Source organism: Bufo gargarizans, chromosome 3 (genome assembly GCF_014858855.1).
Source record: "Bufo gargarizans isolate SCDJY-AF-19 chromosome 3, ASM1485885v1, whole genome shotgun sequence".
Classification (NCBI taxonomy): Eukaryota; Metazoa; Chordata; class Amphibia; order Anura; family Bufonidae; genus Bufo; species Bufo gargarizans.
Window position 1 is genome coordinate 218,497,967 of NC_058082.1, and position 19,100 is coordinate 218,517,066.

Sequence of the window (19,100 nt, forward strand, 5' to 3'; positions counted from 1 at the left end):
ATAAACTATTTCTGGATTATACAGGCAGACAGAGGTACTTCCCTGTGTAACTTCGATGTTAGCTAGTGGCAGCTCATGCGTGACACCTGCCTTTTGCTCAGACCCTTTGAGGAGGCCACTTTGTCAGTCGCCAGAACTGCAGGATGAATAACATCATTCCACTGATTCATGTCCTTGAACAGATGCTGCTAAATCTGGCTGGCCAGGGACAGGAGATGTGGTGACTACATCTCACAGCCACGCGCACTGTGGGGGCTAAACTAGAGGAGGAGGGGGAGTAGGAGGAAGACATTCGAGCACAAGCAATGTGTAGAGAAACGGGTGGTTTTTCTACACAGGTGACAGGAGAGCAGGAGCAGCCAGAGGAGCTACAGGGCAATGAGGAAGACGAGGCAGAGGACCCAGACACACCGTGGCAGTATGCAGTGGAGATGGAGGCAGGGAGTCCCTCCGAGTCACATGTGCAAATGGCCCGATGCATGCTTACTTGCTTGCCTAGTGTGAGCCAAATCGCCACCATTCACCAGACAGATGACTACTGGCTCTCCACCATGTTACACCCTCACTACCTGCCCAAAATGGGGGTCTTTTTAACACCCGCTGAGAGGGAGGACAAACTGAACTACTATCGAGACGTCCTATGTAGTCAGTTGACCGTTGCCTCTGTGCACCATCGACCATCCTAACGCAGGTCTGACCGGGGGGCCCTCTGTGCTTACGCTCCACTGCCATGGGTGGGTGGGGGCTCAGGAGCAGTACTCCATCAGCAGCAACTTAAGTCCAGAGTCGCTGATGAACAGTGTTCTTCACCCGCCTACTGAAGAAACTACTGACCAGCAGCAGATACAAATAGAGCAGAACCTGAACCAGCAGGTTGTGGCATACTTGGAGTGCACCCTGCCACCTCACATTGAATATCCCCTGGACTACTGGGCAGCCAAAGTTGATTTGTTGCCGCAACTGGCCGAGTTTGCCCTGGACAAACTTTCCTGCCTGGCCAGCAGTGTGACATCAGAGCGGGTGTTTAATGCGGCGGGGGCCATAGTTACCGCAAGGAGAACTTGCCTGTCAAAAATGTAGAGAAACTGACCTTTATAAAAATATGAGTCAGGCGTGGATCAGCAAGGATTTTCTGATACTGTGCCAAGGTGCCCCCACAGTAATAGTGCTCCCAAAAGTCTAACCAATAGTAATAATTCTCTGCTAGAGCACACATGGTAGTAATAGTGCTTCTACAGTGCCCCAAACATGTCCCCACTGTGCCACAGAAGTAATAATGCTCCCATAGTGCCCATACTAGTAATCATGTTCCCCATAGACCCCCAGTAGTAACAAAGCCCACCATAATGCCCCCCAGTAGTAATAATTCTCCTAATAATGTGACAGTACAAAAAATGCTTCCTAATAATGAGTGCCAGTTCAAAAATACCCCCTTTTAATGCCCCCAGTTGAGCTAATGTCCCCATAGTGCCCCCCATAATGTGCCAGTATAAAATACCCCTATATAATGCCCCCATAGTGCTCCTCTCTCCCTTCCTCCTAGTGCCCCCCATAATGTACCAGTATAAAATATCCCTATATAGTGCCCCAGTAAATGCCCTCAGTGTCCTCCATAATTTGCAAGTATAAAATACCCCTTCTTAGTGCCCCCCATAGATGACCTCATAGTACTCCTCTCCCCCTTCCCCATAGCATCCACCATAATGTGTCCCAGTATAAAATGCCCCTATACAGAGCCCCCAATATATAAATACCTATTTGTGGCCTCAGTAGATGCCCCCTTAGTGCCCCCATATAAAATAATAAAAAATAAACTCCCATACTTACCTCCATCAGACTGGCAGCGATGCGATGCAGGCCTCTTCCTGCCTATGTCTGGCGCTGTACGGCTCAGGCGGCCTAATGCCTACAGCCTATCAAAGGAACGGGGAAGGGAGATGCTTTTCCCTTGTCCCGCAGCATCCATCTGTATCGCTGTCCTGAGGACATCGATACAGATGACTATGGAGATGAGTGATCACCTCACCTCACCTAACTGGCGGTGCGGCCCTGCTTGCAGCAATATGGAATGCATTTAATAACACGCCACAAGTATAAAAATTGCATTATTGCAGTTTTGCTATTACTATTGGCGCTCCCAATAGTACCTGTTATCTTGGAGCCATTTGCAACGCATTGAATAACACAGGTATAGTACAATGAAATAGTTTTCAGAAAAAATATGAACAATTACAGCATTTGTCATTGTGGTGTTGGTGCCAAAATAGCCTATGAACTGATTATTATTATTTTTTTAAAAGAGCTGTCTGTTTATATGCAGGAAAATTACTTTCTTATGCAGCGGGTTTTGTAGAGCAGAACTAGCCTCCAGCACACAATAGGGTGACCAGCATCTCACTCCTTCGAAGCTTTTCCTAAAGCTCTTGTTTCGTTAATCAAATTCCCTGTTATATACCCAGTTATCGCTCCCTATTCTCTCCCTGCTCTCTCCCTATAGTGTTCCTATCACACTACATTAGTTGCAAATGTTTCCAATAGCATTTTGTCAGACACTGCCATAACACAACCTTCCAGGTCAGAAGCTGAACACCGAATGTCATTCTATGACATTCTCAGCAAAGGACCTTTTTCAATTCTGCCCCTGATTGGCTGATCAGGGCTGCCTGTCAGCTTTTGAACCAATTAGGGCAAGCCTTTCCCCCTACTTTCTCACAGTGTCTTGTGATTCTACATCTTCTTTCTCCCTTGTAGTTTTCCCCATCAATTATCACAGTAAAATAACGTTGGGTGTAGTTGCATACATAGAGAAGTAAGGGCCCCATAGCAAGGATCAAACCAGGCCCCCCAAACAGGACAGAACATTTTCAGCCTAAACCCCTTTTAATGACCCTTGGGCCATTATTCTCACTGCCTCATTTCCTCAAAGTTGTTCCTTTAGATGGTCGAGTCCTGACTAAGTTCTCACCTCCAGTAGAAGAGGAGATAATCCCAACTAAGACTGGGCCCCCTTTTGCCCTGGTCCCCATAGCAGTCGCATGGTCTGCCACCATGGTAGTTACGCCCCTGGCTTGGTAACCATTTTAATGAGATTTTACCAAAACGAATCAAAAATGTTCTGATGAATTTTTGTGAAATTCGTAACAAATCTGATTAGTTTACAATCGATTCGCTAATCTCTAGCTTTAAAACATTTCTGATCCTGGTAAAGTGATCAGCTTTATTCCTATGGATATTGCTTCTGCCCAAAATGTCTGCCTTCAGTCTAATTAGGAAATAGGTGCTTTTTAAGAATCCATGCATGATTTATAATGAAACAATATGCAATCCTTACAATTAATTCCATGCATGAGCAAGCACCAGATTTTTAATAAATGCTACTTGCCATTTCTTTTCATTTCTTTTTGGAAAGCTGCCTGTCTCGGCGCTTGTAAATGCGCAGCCTGGAATATTTACCTGTTTATGATTAAATTGCAAAATGATCTTCTAGAATCTGGCCTAAATTAAATGTCATAGCATTTATCTCTCATAAAATGGGACGGCAAGGACACTAATTTCCTAGGTGTTCAATCACTGCCCTACGCCACTTGAGAGGCATCTTGGGAATGAGCCTGTCCACAGTTCAGAAGATTTCTGACAACGGAGAGATGAAATAATAAAAGTCAATTAATCATTAAAGGCTGTTACAAGCGCCTATCGAGCCTCTCTGGTGCAAAATGTTAATCAGTCTTCAATCAATATATAAATTCCTGCAAATTGGAGCAATCAATAGTTTTAAAGCCTAATGAATCAATGAAAGGGCACAAGGCTGCTCCTCTGGGTCTCTGCTCTATGGCTGCCACGCCAGTGCTACCTTGTCTAGGCACGCTGCCAAGAGAGGTCACCAATCCCAGCAGGCTGCTCACTTTAGCAGCAGTTACCACGGTGACAGCATGTCACTGTTGCCCTAGTGTCCTTCTCCGAGAAGGTGGAAGCCAATGCATCACTGCCTTTGATGGATTTGTCAATAACAGTTAGCAGGAGAGGCAAACTGCTCACATAATGCTGGCTGGTGCGCCGTCCCAGAGCACACCGGGGTGATTTAATTGTTTTGAAGGATGTGTGCAGCTGCATACATGAGAGGGCTAAGCAGTGGTCAGACACAAAGCATGAGTAGGCAGTAACAAGGCGCTTGTTTTCCAGCCCTGGGAAAAAAAAGACAAATTGTTTCCTTGGTGTTGCATTAACCAAAGAGTCGTGAAAAAGGGAAACAACTTCAACTCCTAAAATAAAATCAGAAAGAAATAATTTATCTGCCGTCGAAATGCGTTACTTATAAATAGGTTTCAGTTTGTCATTAAGGCTCTGGGCTCATTTCAGAAGGTTTACATAGCAGAACAGAAGCTGGCTACCTCGTGTGCCAGGACCAAGAATCATCAGCTGCTGGAGGATTACGCAGGGATAGGGTGCTTCTGGAAATTTTTTATGTACAGTACATGCCACCAGTCAAGGTTAGCCGTCTATTAGAGACTCTTCCGTCAAAAAGGGCTCTTTTTTTAACTCCCATAGAAAGCTTTTTTTTTTTTTTTTTTTGCTAATGTTTTTTCTTTTTTGAGAATTAAAGGAAATGTGTCATCAAAAATGTTATCTACTAGATAAAACCTGATAGTGACACATCTCCTTTTTATCTAAACTGATTTTATTTTCTGATTGTAGATTATTTTTTTATTATTTTTACTAAACATGATTACGGGGGCAGCCATATTGCCTGAGCGGTTCTTAACAGCATTTAAACAGCATTAAGAAAATTGCTTTATAGCAGCCCCAAGAGCCATAGATACAATAGTCAGGAGGGGACCCTATTGACTTCTATAGGACAGTTTTCTAGGCATGCTTTGTGACCTTTACAGATAACAATGGTGCAGGCGGGAAATCTCACTGTGTAATAGCTATCTGCCACTGGCACACTGCTGCCCTGCATGGGGACGAACGATTGCATAGCGATCACTCCTCCCCATACCACAGAGGACATCAATGCATGTAATAGCAGCATTGTCCTCCGCTAGCTATCTGATGACTGCTGGGAGGGAACGGTTCCCTCCCGACAATCGTCTGCAGCATCGGGGTATCTAATACACCCTTAATATGTAATTGCATTACAGCGATCTGTATCGATCAAGACACAACACCTATTTTTAGGCTTAGTGGCCAGTGCAAAAACTGCAGAAATGTATGGGTTTTGTTTAAATATAGATAGTGACATGGAAAATTTAAAATAACATTATCAAAAATTCTTTAAAAAATATGTTAACCTTAAAAATGTCATTTAAGCAATGGGTCATTATTTTCTGAGGACACATATCCTTTAAATACAAAATATTGTTCATGTGTAACAGTCAATACAGAGAGATAAAACTCCCATTTTTATTTTAGGGAAAACAGTTATCTGAAGGATATTAATTATTATAATAATAAGTGCAGGGGCATAGCTAGAACTGACTGGGCTCCACAGCAAATCCTCTCTGCTCCAGAGGACAGGTCTTCAATAGTAAAAAACATTTTTTTTTTCCTTTTAAACAAGTATCTGTTGCCGTATCAGTGTCCTTAATATCTGCATAGGAGTAGAAGTGCTCTATTTTTTTTATATATATATACAGTATTGTGGGGATTCGCTCTGGTAGGCAGGTTAGCGGACGCAGTATAGAGTCAACCACAAAGTCTTTAATTTAAGCCGTTCAGTGTTTTATTCACACAGAAGGCAAAACAAAATGACAGTTCGCAGTCTTGGTATTCGTTCACACCATGGAAAGTCCACAGAACAAAACATTCACCTTGTTAGCAGTTTTTCATCAGCTGCCCACAGCAGGCTTTGGGGGCCTGTTTTCCAGCATGCAGCTCTCAGCCCTTTAGCACGGCACACAAAACACAGAGACAACTTGCTGCTGAGCCCAGCTGTCTTTTAAGGACAGCTAGGTATTGTCAAAACTCAGACCGGCACTTAAAATCCAGTCCTGTGTTTGACCCCACCTGGCTGCAAATCAGCCCAGCAGCACACACTGGGAGGAAAATACTTGTCCTCCCAGACCATACCCTTCCCTGTGTCACATACCCCCCTTTGTTCAACCCTGAGGGGGTGAACACTCGCCAGACAATGTACCCGGGACGGGGCATCTGCGTTTCCCTGTAACCGGCCTGTCCTGTGTTCTACTGTAAATGGAAAGTTCTGTAGGGACAGGAACCATCGGGTGACCCGGCCATTTCTGTCTTTGGCCTGGCTCATCCACCTGAAAGGGGAGTGGTCGGTCACCAAGCGGAATTTTCTCCCCAACAAATAATAGCGGAGAGACTCGAGTGCCCACTTGATAGCCAGGCACTCTCTCTCCACTATACTGTACCTGGTCTCAGCCGGGGTGAGCTTACGTCTGAGGAAGACAACGGGATGCTCCTCCCCGTTGACTTCCAGGGACAGTACAGCACCAAGGTCCACCTCGAAGGCATTAGTCTGTACTATAAATTCCTGCAAAACTGGGGATCCACACAGGGTCGACTTCAAAGCGGAGAACGACTCTTCTGCCTGATCATCCCAGCGAACCATCATGGACTTATGCCCCTTCAAAAGTCCTGTTAATGGCGCGTCTATCGTAGCAAAGTGGGGGACGAACCTCATGTAATAGTCCACCAACCCTAGGAACGACTTTACTTGCCTAGAGGTGATAGGTCGGTGCTAATTCCGTATGGCCTCTATTTTGTTTACTTGGGGTTTGATGACTCTGTGTCCAATGACATACCCAAGGTATTTAGTCTCTTCTAACCCTATTGCGCACTTTTTTGGGTTAGCGGTCAAGCCAGCCTTCCTAAGGGAGTCCACCACAGTCTGTACCTTGTGTAGGTGACTTTCCCAGTCGGTACGGTGGATAAAGATATCGTCCAGGTACGCCGAAGCATACTGATGATGTGGACGGAGTACAATGTCCATTATCCTTTAAAACGTGGCGGGAGCGCCATGTAGACCAAAGGGTAATACCTTATACTGATACAGCCCCTCTGGTGTGATGAAAGCTGTTTTCTCCTTGGCAGCCTCTGTCAAGGGTACCTGCCAGTGGTGAGGTCCAAAACAGAAATACCGGGCTTGACCTAACTTCTCAATAAGCTCATCCACTCGGGGCATGATATATGCGTCAAACTTGGAAACCTCATTAAGTTTGCGCAAGTCGTTACAGAATCGTAACCTCCTGTCCGGCTTGGGTATTAATACTATCGGACTGGCCCCATTCACTTTTTGACTCCTCGATGATGTCTAGCTGCACTTTCTCCGAGATAGCTTGTCGCCGAGGCTCGGGTACCCGGTATGGCTTTAACTGGACTTTTGCTGAGGTTCAGTGAAAATGTCATGCCGGATTGTGGAAGTGCGTCCAGGGAGGTCCGAGAACACATCCGTGTTCCGACTAATGGACTCCCTGGCCTACTGAGCCTGTTTAGAGGAGAGGCTATCAGCAATTTTTACTGTGGCAACCTCTTCCCTTGCATCAGACAGAGGGTCCGGAAGCTCTTTCGCTAGAAAACCCGGCCATGGGCTGTCTTCAGTACAGGTCTCCCTATCTTTCCAAGGTTTTAGTAAATTAACATGGTAAATCTGCTCCGGCTTTCTCCGCCCTGGCTGGGGTAACTTGTAATTTACCTCTCTAACTTTCTCAAGTACCTTGTAGGGCCCCTGCCACCTGGCCAGGAACTTACTGTCCAAGGTCGATACCAGAACCAAAACCCGATCACTCGGGTTAAAATTCTGAACCTGAGCCAGGGTATTATAGACTCTACTCTGGGCTTTCTGAGCTGCCTCCATATGTTCCTTAACCAGTGGCAACACTGTCTCCATTCGCTCTTGACATACTCAATCACACTTTTATGCGGTGTGGGTTGTTGTTCCCACGCCTCTTTGGCTATGTCCAACAGACCACATGAATGTGGGCCATATAGCAGTACGAAGGGGCACCTTTAGCACTGTGAACATGAGATAGGGCAGTAGAAGATCCCAGTCCCTCCCATCTTTAGACACCACCTGTCACCACCAGACATCTGAGAAGCTCTGACAGACATCCTTCAGAACCTCCTCCTTGAGGTTCCTTTTGTTTTGCTTTCATTTTCTCATCTCGTTACCCTCTCTCAGCTATCATGTAGTTGCACTGATTGCATCCCTTTAAATCCCTTCCCATACTGCATCACTTTGCGGTTTATACAACTTCCTGGAGTGTGTGCATGTTGGATGCTACTACTGAGTCTTCTACAGATAAGTTTTGTTCATTCATTTGTATTTTCCTGTTTGCTGGATCCCAGGTGACCCTGACTCCCTCCGTATCAAGTGTAGGGAGCCGGTGGTCATGTCCCCTCACTATTATAGGGTGTTCAGGTGTTATACAGTCGAGGAACGAGGATATGCGATATCTCAAAAGATAAAAAAAACTATAGCTCTTAGAACATGGAGACACTAAAACATCATTTTTATGGTTTTAAAAATGCTATTATTGTGTTAAAGTGAAACAAATAAAAAAAAGTATACATATTAGGTATTGCCGCGTCCGTAAAAACCAGCTCTATAAAAATATCACATGACCTAACCCCTCGGGTGAAGACCGTAAAAAAATAAAATAATAAACTGTGTCAAAACAAGCAATTTTTGTCACCTTACATCACAAAAAGTGATCAAAAATGTGTATGTCCCACTAAATGGTATCAATAAAACCGTCACCTCATCCCACAAAAATTTAGCCCCTGTATAAGAAAATCTTTCACAAAATATAAAAAAACTATAGCTCTCAGAACATGTACACATTGAAACATAATTTTTTTGTTTCAAAAATGCTATTATTGTGTAAAACTTTAATAAATAGGAAAAAGTATACATATTAGGTATTGCCACGTCCGTAACAATCTGCTCTATAAAAATGTCACTTGACTGAACCCCTCAGGTGAACGCTGTAAAAATAAATAAATAGAAACGGTGCTAAAACAACCCATTTTTTGGTCACCTTGCCTCAGAAAATGTGTTATAATGAATGATCAAAAAATCATATGTACCCAAAAATAGTAGCAATTAAACTGGGATTAGTTTCCAAAATGGGATCACTTCTTGGGAGTTTCTACTGTAAGGGTGCATCAGGGGGCTTCAAATGGGACATGGCATCTAAAAACCACGTGGAGTTTCTTGTCTTCTGCACCCTGCCATGTGCCCATACAGCAATTTATGACCACATGTGGGGTGTTTCTGTAAACCGCAGAATCTGGGTAATAAATATTGAGTTTTGTTTGGCTGTTAACCATCGATGTGTTAAAGAAAAAATTGGATTAAAATTGAAAATCTGCCCAAAAAGTGAAATAAAAAAAATTTGATCTCCATTTTCCTTTAATTCTTATGGAACACCTAAAGGGTTAACAAAGTTTGTAAAATCGGTTTTAAGTAACTTGAGGGGTGTAGTTTCTACAATGGGGTCATTTATGGCGGTATCCACTATGTAGGCCCCACAAAGTGACTTCAGACCTGAACTGGTCCTTAAAAAGTGGGTTTTGGCAATTTTCTTAAAAATTTTAAGAATTGCTTCTAAACTTCTAAGCCTTCTAACGTCCTAAAAAAATAAAATGACATTTCCAAAATGATGCCAACATAAAGTAGACATATGGGGAATGTTAAGTAATAAATATTTTATGAGGTATCACTTTCTGTTTTAAAAGCAGAGAAATTGAAATTTAGAAAATTGAGAATTTTTCTTAAATTTTGGTAAATTTGGGATTTTTTCATAAATAAAGGTGAAATATATTGACTCAAATTTATGACTATCATGAAGTACAATGTGTCACGAGAAAACAATCTCTGAATGACTTGGATAAGTAAAGGCGTTCCAAAGTTATTACCACATAAAGTGAGATATGTCAGTTTTGCAAAATTAGGCCTGGTCGGAAGGGGGCAAATGGCCCAGATGGCAAGTGGTTAAACCTCTCTACCAGGTCATCCATTTGCGGTTGATAGACGGACGTCCGTAACTGTTTTATCTGTAGTAGTTTACTGAGTTCCCTCATGATATTTGACATAAAAGGGGTCCCCTGGTTGGTCAAAATCTCTTTAGGTAGGCCGACTCAGGAAAACATCTCCATTAACTCTTTGGCTATGAGTTTGGCGGAGGTATGTCTCAGCGGCACTGCCAAGATGTGTTGGTGCTTTCTAGCGGACTTCGGTACTGGGCCTATGAGATCCATAACGATCCGCTTAAATGGAACCTTAATAATTGGGAGAGGAACCAGGGGACTAAGGAAATGTGGCTGGGGGCTGGTTATAGACTTGCAATAGTCTTCTACCTCTCTGAACACACTGGGCCAGTAAAACCGCTGTAGAATCCGGTCCTGCATTTTCTGCTGGCCCAGGTGTCCCTCAAGAACATGTTGGTGGGCTAACTCCAACACGAGCTTGCGATACGCCTTGGACACCACCAACTGTTCAAAATGTTCACCCCGTAGTTGATTTACCCGGTACAGCATCTCCTATTGAACCACAAAACAGGCGAAGATAGACTTGCCCCCCAGTTGTTGCGGCTCACCCTCAACTACTACCACATTTTCCCAGGCCCAAGATAGAGTCGGGTTCTGGTGCTGTGCTGTACCAAAATTGTCTCCAGAGATGTTGAGGTCTGCCAACTCCGGACCTGTCGGCAAATCCTCCATGTCTCCCATGATTACATTCAGTGGGGTTGGCTACCTCCCTCCCACTGCAGTGGCAGCCACCCCTACTGCTGGCCCTTCAGCCTCAGGTTCCCAGGGTTCCGGATTCCCCCTGAGCAAGGCCATTCTATTGGGGCTACTCCTGCTACATGGGTATCAGTGACTCTCACCTCAGGCCACAGTGACGGGAAACCGGGGTAGTCTCTCCCAATTATTAGTTCATAATGTAACAACCTCATGAGTCCACCTGCTAGCCACTGTGGATAGGGACACTAGGACGGTGGGATAGTAATTTAAGTCTCCATGAATGCACACAACGCCATCCTTTCGGCCAGTATACTCGGCAGCCGCACCAGGGCAGCTCTTACCAGTGACACCAGGCTCCACGAGTCCAGCAGCGCCACCGCCAGGGTATCTCCCACTTGCACCTGGCACAGGTGACTATTGTCTATTGTCTCGGGGGTACTGGTTGCACACAGCCTCCTGGCATACATTAAGGGCCGGTAGCCATAGTGTCCATGGCTTCCCACCGAGGCGGACAGTCGGCCCTGATGTGACCAGGCTCTTGATACTGCTAACAGACCATCGGAACTCGGTCTGCAGAGAGTACATCCCGAGCGGGCCTTGCTGGCACCAACCGCCCGGTCAAGGGTGGAGATTTCTGTGGTTTAACTGGCCCCCTCCAAACAGAACCCCCCTGTAGATTTCTGGTGGCCTTAAAGCGCCTGGCCAGGTCAACCATCTCTAGCGCATTACCAGGAGACACCAGGCCGATCCAGTGCTGAAGAGGGTACGGCAAAGCCCTCCAGAACACATCAGCCAACAGACGGTCCAGCATAGCAGTGGGACTCAGTATGTTAGGCTCTAGCCATTTTTGTAACCGGTGTAGCAGATCATAATACTGCGGTCTGGCGGGTTCAGCCGGGTTAAATTCCCACTTATGCACCCGCTGGGCCCGGACCAACACATTCACCCCCAGTCTTGCCAGAATCTCACCCTTTACAGTCGGGTAGTCGGCCGCTTGCACATCTGGTAAGTCAAAAAACACCTGCTGGGGTCTGGATGCCAGGAACGGAGTGATGACCTCAGTCCATTGGTCTCGGGGTAGCTTCTCCCTCACGGCCACCTTTTTGAACACCGCCAGATAGGTCTCGAAGTCGTCTGCAGGGGTCATCTTGGGGATCGCTGCACGGACAGCTTTCCGGGCATCGTGGACGTTCTGAGACGCTCCTGCCGCTTGTAACGCCATCACATGCTGTAATAGCAGCTGGTTGCTTTCCTGCTGCTGTTTGTTAGCCTCCCACTGCTGAAAGTTAGCCTCCATGAGGGCTTTCACGACCGCCTCCATTTTGTCAGGGGACACGGGTCGTATCCTTGCCGGCTTGATATAGGACATACACCCGTGCCCGGGGGGGGGAAAAAAGAAAAAAATTTATGGCCTTCAGACCAGCATCACTGCGTTTGCCCGCATCTTCCACCAATTGTGGGGATTCGCTCTGGTAGGCAGTTTAGCGGATACAGTATAGAGGCAACCACAAAGCCTTTTTTTTTAACAAAGATGTTTATTAGTATTGCGTCATGATCACAAAAAGAAAGATGACAATACAATATCATTCAGCGAAATCACATATCATGCGATACATCTTAGTTCAAGATAGACAACACAATACTATGCATTTTTTCCCCTTTTTTTTTTCTCCCCATCCCTCCCCCCCCCCCCCCCCCCCGCAATCCAGCCTAATAACATACTAATATCAAATCAAAGCAAACCTGTCAAGGGCACATACACACACCTCTCTGGGCGTTAACTTGGTCTTCCTTGCCAGTAACATTCCTATCCCTACACTCCTTTGTCTCTTCTAGCTAGTCCCGTCACATATCTCTACCGATCACAGACCTTAAGCTTACCTAGCCTTCCCTTAATGTCTTCCTGCAGGTACCAAGCTGTTAGGGCGAACGGTCTCATAATCCTAGCTAGTTCTGCCTCTTCCATGAAGTTCAACATGAATTTTTTCCATGCCTTATACAGTTTCTTCCCGGCCTCTTCCTTCCTACCTATTGCTACTAGCCACTCCAAGTGCAGCATATGTTTTAGGCGTCTCAGCAGTTCCGCCTTTGATGGTACCCCTGCTTCAAGCCATGCCGACAACAAACATCTCTTAGCTTCCAGAACTATCCTATGTCCCACTGCTGTGAGGCTTTCACTCCGCGCCGGTGCACCGTCAATTGGCTCCACCTGTTGTCTGGCATGTAGCATTACCAATTGGATGTCGAGTTCCCCCTCAAAATTACTGCCCTCTCGCAAGACCGACCTCACCATTCTCCAATAATCCTCTAATTTTGAGCAGCTCCACAGCCCATGTAGCAGATCAGTCTTGGGGGTGGAACATCTAGGACATGCCACTATCCTATCCGGCCTTGTACTAATGCTCGGCAAGTCAAAACCATACAAGGCAAAATGAATGATTTTAAAGTGAGTCTCCCTCATTGTTTCATTTACCACCGACCTGTGCAAAGCTGCTATCCCGTTTCTCACGATAGGGTAAACCTCCTCTAGATCTAATTTGTTCCCCCATCTCCCGAATATTCCCTTGGCGAAAGTGTCTTCCCAATGGCTCCGCAGACCACCATATAAAAGCGATATGGATTGCTTATTGCCAGAGGAGATGAATGTGTCAAATTTATTCCTAGCCCATTCGCCAGCCATATTGATAGCCAGGCTCCTACAATAATGCATGACTTGTAAATAAGGGAACAAATCAGATCCCGACAGCCCCCACTTATCAATTAGTTCCTGTAGAGTCGCCCATCTATTTTCCTGAACATGGAACAAGTCGCCTACCGTCTTAACTCCCTTGATTTTCCACTCCCGGAACGACTTCTCCGACTGACCTGGCTTGAAGGCCGGATTATTGTGTAGAGGGAGATGTTTCGATATCTGATACGGCAACCTATACACCTTTCTAAGATTCTTCCACGCTATAATGGAATCCCGTAGTATTAATGAGCATCTAGCTATGCGTGGCAGTTTAGGTAGTTTGGTATGGACTAATGCCCTCAAATCCCAGGGAGCCGCCAACTGCTTTTCTAACCTCAAGTTAGAGTAATGGGAAGTCTCATTGAACCAGTCCAGCAGGTGTCTACTCAAACAGGCCAAATTATATCCCCTAATGTCAGGTACATTTAGCCCTCCAAATTCCCTTCTCAATTTCAGCTTCCTCAATGAGACCCTTGGTTTTTTACCTCTCCAAATGAACTTTATAAAACATCCCTCCAAATTCCTCACATCCATGTGCCTTAGGAGTATAGGTATGGTCTGGAGTGGATACATCAATTTGGATACTGCTAGCATTTTGATTAAATGACATCTCCCCATTAGCGATAGTGGTAGATTCTGCCATCTGACTAAATCATCTTTAATTTTGGTGAGCAAAGGTGGGAAATTTAGTTGATAAACGGAATGCGGAGTCCGTCCAATCTTTATGCCCAAGTATTTGATTTGGGATTTTATCAAGGAACCGAATGCGCCCGTTCTCTCTATCCCTAGCCTGTTTTTTTGGCCTATCGGCAGAAGTTCACACTTTGACATGTTTACTTTGTATCCAGAGTACTTCCCGAAACTCTCCAATGCCCTAAAGACATTATCTATCTGTCCCTGTGGCCTTGACATAAATAGAATAATATCGTCAGCAAACAATGCCGCCTTCACTCGCGACTTACCGACTCTAATCCCTTCAAACAGGTCAGACTTACATAACTCTCTGGCCAGGGGCTCTAACGCCAGATTAAATAATAATGGGGAAAGAGGGCACCCCTGCCGAGTCCCCTTTTGCAGGTCGAATGGTTTGGATAAGTAGCCCTGTGTATAAACCCTTGCCTGTGGCCTGCGGTACATTTGTGACAGTACTCCCCGAAAGGCTCCTGTAATCTCCATTTTATCCAGGACCGCCTCCAGCCATGCCCACCTAACATTGTCAAACGCCTTCTCAGCATCTAGAGTGAGCATGGCTGGAGTCTCTCCCTCCTCCGGATCATGTTGTACCCTATCCATAACGGTAAGGACTGTTCTAATGTTCGTCACCGCCGCCCGACCCTGGATGAAACCCACCTGCTCCTGTCCTATCAAAGACGGCATTATTTTAGCCAAGCGGTCTGCAATAACCTTGGACAAGATCTTTGCGTCCACATTTATCAGAGAGATGGGTCTATAGGAACCTGGTAGCAAGGGGTCTTTCTCAGGTTTAGGCAACAACTTGATGTAGGAGAGGTTAGTTCCATCCAGGGTCGTTGTGCCCCTAAACACGTCATTATACACCTCCAGCAACACCGGTAGAAGTTGAGCACACAAGGCCTTGTAGTACTCACCAGTGTAACCGTCAGGTCCAGGAGCCTTAGAGTTACCCAGCCCCTTTATCACTCCCTGCAATTCTGTCTCTGTGACCTCTGCATTCAAAGCCTGTCGTTGTTCTTCAGTCATCTTAGGTAATCTATTTCTGTCAAGAAGAGTGCTACCCAAGTCGACACCTTCCCCATCTTTATACAAATTTTCATAATAACGTCCCAAAATAGAATTAATTTCTGCCGGGTTATGTATGGTGTTCCCTGCTGAATTTTTTAAGCTATTTATATACTGCGGTTGCCTCAAACCTTTCGCCAGATTGGCTAAAAGTCTCCCTGACTTGTTGCCATATTTAAACATCTTAGCCTCAAATTCAGAACTCCGTAATAATTCTTTCTCCCTCATGCACTGTTCAAAATTTTGACGTTCCTCCAACCACCTTTTCCTATTTGAGTCCGTGGGATCTAGTTTAAACTCTGTATATGACATCCCAACTCTTTGGCTCGCCATTTCCAGCTGAACTTGAGCCTTCTTTTTAAGACCTGTCAGGTACCCCATGATTCTACCTCTCAACACTACCTTAGAAGCGTTCCAGAAAAGGCTTGGCGTGTCCAAATGATTAGCATTATCCGCTTTATATTCCTCCCACCAAATAGAGAGCTTTTCCCGGAACTCTTCCCTTGCGCAGAGCTGCGAGGGGAATCTCCATATGAAGTCAGGGCCTCTAGGGAAATCATCCCTCACCACTATTGTCACCGGTGCATGGTCCGAGATCACTAGGTCTCCTATATCAGATGATTCTACCCTATGTACCATGTTGTGGGACACCAATAAATAATCTATGCGAGACCAGGAGTTTTGGGAGTATGAATAGAAAGTAAAACTACTGTCATCAGGATGGGCTTGACGCCAGACATCCACCAATCCACCACCCACTAACAACCGCTGCAACGATTTATCCTGGGAAGTCTCCCCTCCTAATCTTCCTTCATGTCTCTTCCTATCCACCACCCCATTTAGAACCGCGTTAAAATCACCTCCAACCACCTTGTTTACGCATGCGTCACCTATCAGTCTCAATTCCAGGGCCTTTAGGAAGGCAGGATTCCCTGTGTTAGGGCAGTATACATTGTGCAAACTATATTGCGTATTCTGCACTTGTATCACAGCATGTACCCATCTCCCCTGCGAATCGTCATCTTGAGATATAATCTGGCAGTTCAATTGCTTATTGATAAGCGTTATTACCCCCGCTTTTCGATTGAGTGACGGGGACCCAAGAACTCTCCCTACCCATAACTTTTTCATTCTGTCAAAATCATGCGTCTCAAGATGGGTCTCCTGTAGGAAAACCACATCTGGCTTAAGTTTCTTAAGGTGTCTTAGAACCATCCACCTTTTCTGGGGAGATCTCAACCCTTTGATATTCCACGATATCTCCTTCATGTCCGTCCCCTGGATTTTCTGTTCCTGTCTTTTTTTTTTTTTTTTTTATATACTCGTTATATATCCAGCAGATATATGCTATCACAACCTACCGAGTCCGGGGTCCGCGTCACTCACCGAAAGCGCCCAGAGAGGTCCCTTGTAAACAGGCGAACAAACAGATAAATGTTAGATAACCAACAATTTTGTGACACTGTCACTAACTTTTAACTTCCCTATCCCCCTCCTCCTCTAACACACCCCTTTCAACACCTATAGGAAACTTCCCTTTTTTTCTGGGTTGCGGGTAACCTTCCACCAAGCTATCTAGGAAAAAGAACATTCCTGCTGTAACCCCTTGAGGTCTCCCCATTTTCCACCCGTACCCAACCACCCTGCATCAGGTATCATCCGCCTCACACATGCATTTTCATTGACATAGCACTTAACACCGGGCACTAGTATAACTCAGCAGGTAAAACCATAACCCTCTGCAACCCAACATATGGACAGACCAGTGCTGTCCTATTTAACCAGCAGATATACCAGTCTCGCATTGATTAGCTGGGAAATGTGAGTCATCTCCCCAGGTGGGGATCCTCTCTCCGGCCCGAGGATCTTCGTCCCCTAGCCCCAGGCTCCGGAGAATCTCCTCCTCTCTCCCTTCTTCGTTCCCGATCTCTTGTGGTCTCCACTCTTGATGGGCCTCTTCCTCTCCTCTCGTCAGCTCCCTCTTGCTCTCCTGGACTCTGCATGGATTTAATCCATTCTTCAGTTGTAGCCGGATCATGGTAAATCGTGCTTGACCCATTAGGATGCAACACCCTCAGCTTTGCCGGGTATTGTAACTGGAACCTGCGTCCCTTTTGATGCAGCAAAGTGCAGACGTGACTAAAGTCCCTCCTCTTCCTAGCCACAGCTGCAGAGTAGTCGCCAAAAAGTAAAACAGAGTGTCCCAGCAGCTTTAATGGACCTTTCTTAGCCCTATACGCTCTCAGCAAGGCTTCCTTGTCACAATAGTCCAGGAATTTCATTATAACCTGACGCGGCCTAGGGCCTTGGCTTCTAGACGGACCCATCCGGTCCCGCTGATCCTCTAGAGCTGGGCCAATTCTGTGGGCTCTTTCCACTTTACAGCGCCCTTCCAATCCCAGAGCCCTGGGTAGATCCTTTTCACAGATATCCAGCAGAGTCTGCGGTTTAAAATTTTCGGGTAGCCCCAACAGTCTCAAATTGCTCCTTCTGGACCGATTTTCCAGGTCCTCTACCCGATCATACAGAATCACATTCTGCTTTGAGAGCTCATTTATTTTTTGAGTATAAGCAGCCGCTTCGCTTTCAGCCCTAGACACTCTCTGCTCAAGTTCCTCCAGCCTCAGATCATGCTGGGCGACCGCCTCATGCAACTGCTGTAACGAGGCAGACAAAGTGATGGTGAGTGTTTCTCTGATATCAGGGGCTAAATGCCTGGCCACCTCTATGGCCAATTTTTTGTAGTCAATGTCCATCGAGGAGTTCAGCTGGGCAACTTGCTCCTCGTTCTTACCGCTTTCTAGCAGCACTTGCGTCAGCGGGGATGGAGTAGAGGGGCGCGCTTCCGCCATCTTGTCGAGCATGTCCACAACGGCTCTGCCCTGTCCTCTGGAGATCCTCCTTTTGCCGCTCCGTAGCAAGTATCGGTCCATAAACCTATGGACACTGGAAGTTCAGGGGCCAGGTCGCACCTGTCTCAGCCCCCTCCTGCCGATTTTAGATGAGCGGGATCTAGTTTATGGTGAAAAGGTCCCGGAGCTCCTTCACGCTGCCGCCCGCATCCCAGCGCCGGAACCGGAAGTCTCCACAAAGCCTTTTACTTAAACAGTTCAGTGTTTATTCACACAGAAGGCAAAACAAAATGACAGTTCACAGACTTGGTGTTCGTTCACACCATGTAAAGTCCACAGAACAAAAAATTCACCTTGTTAGCAGTTTTTCATCAGTGGTCCACAGCAGGCTTTGGGGGCCTGTTTTCCAGCATGCGGCTCTCAGCCCTTTAGCACGGCACACAAAACACAGAGACAACTTGCTGCTGAGCCCAGCTGTCTTTTAAGGACAGCTGGGTGTTGTCAAAACCTGGATCGGCACTTAAAATCCAGTCCTGTGTTTGACCCCACCTGGCTGCAAATCAGCCCAGCAGCACACACTGGGAGGAAAATACCTGTCCTCCCAGACCATACCCTTCACTGTGTCACAATATATATATATACACACTACTACCCATATCTAAATATCTCCTTTATACACAATAAGCAGATGTTGATATAGATACACAAACACTCACATACTAATACACACACATAGACACACAGATAAACATATGTATGCGCACACACAGATAAACACATACACACATATTTATGTACACACATAATTAGTGACATGATGTCCAACTGTGTGCAATCTAAGTGTCACATGATCTCTCATTACATATACACACCATTTTTGAAAGGCCCCAGGGGCTGCAACACCTAAGCAAGAGGCATCACTAACCAAACACTGCCATGAAGACCAAGGAACTCTCTAAACAAGTAAGTGACAATGTTGTTGAGAAGTATAAGTCAGGGTTAGGTTATAAAAAAATATCCAAATCTTTGATGATCCCCAGAAGCACCATCAA